Source organism: Macaca fascicularis, chromosome 17 (assembly GCF_037993035.2).
Source record: "Macaca fascicularis isolate 582-1 chromosome 17, T2T-MFA8v1.1".
Taxonomy (NCBI): Eukaryota; Metazoa; Chordata; class Mammalia; order Primates; family Cercopithecidae; genus Macaca; species Macaca fascicularis.
The window spans coordinates 78,683,723-78,688,875 of record NC_088391.1 but is presented as its reverse complement, the minus strand read 5'-3'; positions in this window follow the sequence as shown (position 1 = coordinate 78,688,875).

Below are 5,153 nucleotides of genomic sequence, written 5' to 3'. Positions count from 1 at the left end.
ATTTTACCTAGCATATAAATTATATTGAATAAAAGGAGACTTTGATACCTGCTTTATGCTCACTTAAGCCAAGCAAGAATTCATTAGACAAGCATTTATGTCATTGAAGTATGGATTAACTTTCCCTGATTTTCCTGTGCTTCTCAGCCATTACCTCACATTAGAATTTATAATTGCAAAGGGAGCTAAGTTCCAAGTGAGAACTCCACAGTGTGACCAATGTCAGCTAGACGGTGCTGGCTCAGATGTTGCACATTCTGCTAATCTTTATGTAGTTTGTAACCGCATTAAGGGTTAACAGGAAAACATCTAAAGGTAATAATCTTTAGCAACATACACATTGTCTTTAGTCAGACTCCCTCACTTCGTCTCAAATGGGACCTGGTTTGAGCCACTTCCAAAACTCTGGTTAAAGTTTTAGATTTCAGAGATGCAGGTTGTAGTTCCAGCCACATAAGCTAAGTAGATCATATCATTGAAAAAAATAATAGAAAAAGAGACTACTAAATTATAAATCATTATCCATCAACTTTGATTGAGGCAAAACAGCATGTCAATAAAATTATTTTAAGTGCAAACATTTAGGAAAGCAATTTTAAAAGCCTGAGCAGGAATATTCTGTCTCTAGGAATTTCTTTTCTCAGAAAATCTAAGACTTACTGGATTGATTTTAAAATATGCTTTGCTCTTGGAATCAGGAGTAGTGAAGAGTGCAAACATAATAAATATAAGCTAATTAAACTGGAGGAGGAAATAATTTCCATATGAGAAATGTGATTTTGAAGAAAAGAGGAAAAATAGATTTTGGAGGTTAAGCCAGACAGACATGAAAGCAGACAATACACACCTGGGCGTAATTAATTTAAAAAAATTAAATAAGATAATCCTGTTTTGGTTCCTGCTAGAGCAGAAAGAGTGGCTTGGTTCAAAAAAGCACATAACAGCAGAAAGCAAGCAAGATTTTGTTCACTGGGAGCTTCATCTTCAAAATAGACCAAAAAATGTTGAGAGGTATCTTCTTAAAGATATGATGAAATAAAGAGTTCATTTTTTCAAAATGGCGAATCACAGTTTGAAGATAAGGACTATGTAGTTAGAGAAGTGCTTAGAAAGATTAAGTAGTTAGAGAAATATTGGACACATTTGAGAAGGGAAGACTTGTAAGATCATGGTGTCATATAATTGTATGATTATGGAGTGATTTTGAAGGTGACCCAGTGAATGTGGGTGGGAAAGTATTACTTTTGCTCTGAGGAAACAAGCACAGAGGAAATGAGACACCTTGAAAATGAGCCAGCAAGAACAATAATACATTATGGCCATCCATGGTCTGATGGTAAAACAACCCCTTAGTGGAAAGATTCAGACTAGGGATATGAAGGTGCATGATATTCTTTTGAATATTCATTGACTCTTGCAAAGCCAAAACTTGCTTATTTGTTCTATCTCACCAAGATGGCCTCATAAAACGAACACCAGAAAAGTTGATAGGAAATACAAACGTTTACTATCACCACAGAAAGGGAAAAATGTATTTATATCTGACAACATTGCTAGCTCTAAGTGTGGTCGAGTCAAAAAAAAAAAGTGAACTTAGATTAAACTGCTAAAAGCTCAGTTGAGCTTTCCACAATGTATAGGGGGTGAAAATAAAAAAAATAAATTAAGGCATAACTTACTATTGCAGAAAAAAAAAAGAGAATAGAAATAAATGCTACTTGAGGCTGGAAATATTTAAAAACTGAAGAAAGACAGCCAGGGCTTCGAGGTGTTTTACAGAGATACTGGTCACACACACACACACACACACACACACACACACACACACCTATTTTTGCTACTATGCCCAATAGCACAGTCAGAAAAAAGAAATCTTAAGATCTGGGAACTGGTCCACAATCAGTGCAAATGAATATATGCCTCAAATACCACTTTTTGAGTGAGGAGACAGCGTGAGTAAGTGGATGACAGTCCTGGCTCTAGCTATTGAAGAGGTATGTGCTGAACAGCCATCAATGTCGGTATCTACTCAGGTATCTCAGGAAGCATCTGGAGCTTCCAATGTCAAGGAGTTTATAAATTAATTTTATGTTTGATATTTGATATTTTACATTTATATGTGAGTAAGAGTATTCAATTTTTTGACTGTAATTTTTTAATAAACCCCATAAAGGGAAAGAGCTTAAATTCAAATGTGAAGAATGTGTGGCTAACTATTTTCAGGGTATTACAACAGTAATTATTTAATCTCATCTATTATTTCATCCACTACTACTTAATTTCATCCCATAATTTCTAGTGAAGTACATTGAAGATAGTGGTCATGCATAATTTGTGTTGAAAAACTGGGAAGAAATATTCAGCTTAGGGCTTAGCAAAGCCTTTAAGTTACTTTAATGAATGACTTGTTCTAACCCAGTGCTTCTCCAGCTTTAATGTACATAAGAATTACCTAGGGATCCTGTTAAACTGTACAATAATTAGATCTGGACTTACTGTGAAATTCTGCATTTCTAACAAGCTCTCAGGTTATGCTGATGCTTCTGTTCTGCAATAGTAAGGTTCTAATCCATTCCGAAACTCTCTGAGTCAAAAGCTATCATCTTGCCACTGAATTCAGAACTATCACAGAAGAAATGCTGGCATTAGGGCAGTGGCCTTATGACACTTGGAACAGGGCTTTTCTAATAAATCACCCCCATCCTCTACTAAAGAGAGCTACTACAACTAGGGCTGATTATGGGATTAATTGTTAGTGCCTACAAGTAAAAAAATAATCTGAGGAGTGTTAGAGAAGAGTTAGTTTCCATTCCTCATATTTCAATAAAAGAGGAATATATGTAAAGACATACCTACTTCCTAACACAAGAAATAAAGGCATGGAAAGATTATACTCTGTTTTCTCCCCAAACAGAGAAGTGACACATTTGCTTCAGGTTCAGGGTCTTCCAAGCTCTGCAGAGCCACCTAGCCTGCAAGATGCCTGCTTTCTCAGGTCTGTAGAGCAAGCTTTCGCTGGCCAAGAAGGCCGTCATTATTCAGTCTGACAAACATCAGGTAGACCGTTCTGTTTAACACTGAGGTGAAACATTTCAAGCCCAGGTGGCTATATTCTTTTTTTAAAAAAAATTATTACATTTTAAGTACTAGGGTACAAGTACACAACGTGCAGGTTTGTTACATATGTATACATGTGCCATGTTGGTGTGCTGCACCCATTAACTCGTCATTTACATTAGATATATCTCCTCATGCTATCCCTCCCCCTCCCCCACCTCGCAAGAGGCCCTGGTGTGTAATGTTCCCCACTCTGTGTCCAAGTGTTCTCATTGTTCAGTTCCCACCTATGAGTGAGAACATGCGGTGTTTGGTTTTTTGTCCTTGTGATAGTTTGCTGAGAATGATGGTTTCCAGCTGCATCCATGTCCCTACAAAGGACATGAACTCATCTTTTTTTATGGCTGCATAGTATTCCATGGTGTATATGTGCCACACTTTCTTTATCCACTCTATCATTGATGGGCATTTGGGTTGGTTCCAAGTCTTTGCTATTGTGAATAATGCCGCAATAAACATATGTGTGCATGTGTCTTTATAGCAGCATGATTTATAATCCTTTGGGTATATACCCAGTAATGGGATGGCTGGGTCAAATGGTATTTCTAGTACCAGATCCTTGAGGAATCGCCACATTGTCTTCCATAATGGTTGAACTAGTTTACAGTCCCACCAACACTGTAAAAGTGTTCCTAATTCTCCACATCCTCTCCAGCACCTGTTGTTTCCTGACTTTTTAATGATCGCCATTCTAACTGGTGCGAGATGATATCTCATTGTGGTTTTGATTTGCATTTATCTGATGGCTAGTGATGATGAGCATTTTTTCATGTGTCTGCTGGCTGCATAAATGTCTTCTTTTGAGAAGTGTCTGTTCATATCCCCATCCTTTTTGATGGGGTTGTTTGTTTTTTTCTTCTAAATTTGTTTGAGTTCTTTGTAGATTCTAGATATTAGCCCTTTGTCAGTTGGATAGATTGTAAAAATTTTCTCCCATTCTGTAGGTTGCCTGTTCACTCTGATGGTAGTTTCCTTTGCTGTGCAGAAGCTCTTTAGTATAATTAGATCACATTTGTCAATTTTGGCTTTTGCTGCCGTTGCTTTTGGTGTTTTAGACATGAAGTCTTTGCCCATGCCTATGTCCTGAATGGTATTGCCTAGTTTTTCTTCTAGGGTTTTTATGGTTTTAGGTCTAACATTTAAGTCTCTAGTCCATCTTGAATTAATTTTTGTATAAGGTGTAAGGAAGGGATTCAGTTTCAGCTTTCTACATATGGCTAGCCAGACTTTGCAATGCGGGCTCTTTTTTGGTTCCATATGAACTTTAAAGTAGTTTTTTTCCAATTCTGTGAAGAAAGTTACTGGTAGCTTGATGGGGATGTCATTGTATCTATAAATTACCTTGGGCAGTATGGCCAGGTGGCTATATTCTTAAAACCATACTCATCGAATAGCTTTATCAGCAATAAAGATGCCATTTTCCCCCATCTATCCAATTCTAGTGTGTTATGTCTCAAAAAGTTTCAAATTCAGGAGGGAAAAATAGAAGTGTTCATTAGTTACCACCTAAAGACCAATGGTAAATATAATAGGTGTGAAATGCCTCCTGATCAGTTCTTTATCGGAAGAATGGTTTTCTCCTGACTCTAACTGCCACTGGGCTGAGTCCAGAGACCAGATTTTGACAGAAAGAAGTAAAAATTAGGTTGCTTCTTTCTTTCTCTGTCTGGATTTTTAGTGAAAGAGGACAATTGTGGTAAAGTGATGAAGCTCCCCTACTTAATTGTTGCTTTGTCTATTAGTCCCCAATCTTAGCAACGGGAAAGTTTTAAATGTAACGAAATATGCACTGAGAACCTGAGCACATGGAGCAAATGTTCTGTTTCCCTTGAACCAGCACAGAGAAAGAGTCAAGGTTCATTGAAGAACTTTGGCTTCTACATCAGTGCCACGCCCACCAAGGTATTAGAAAGATTACATAGACAAGAAATGAGAACCTTTGGGGGAAGCAACTAGTTACAATACAGATGCAATTCTATGCCCCCAGTCTCAACCTGTGTATAGGGAGCAGGCAGCCTAGAAATAATCACTTACTT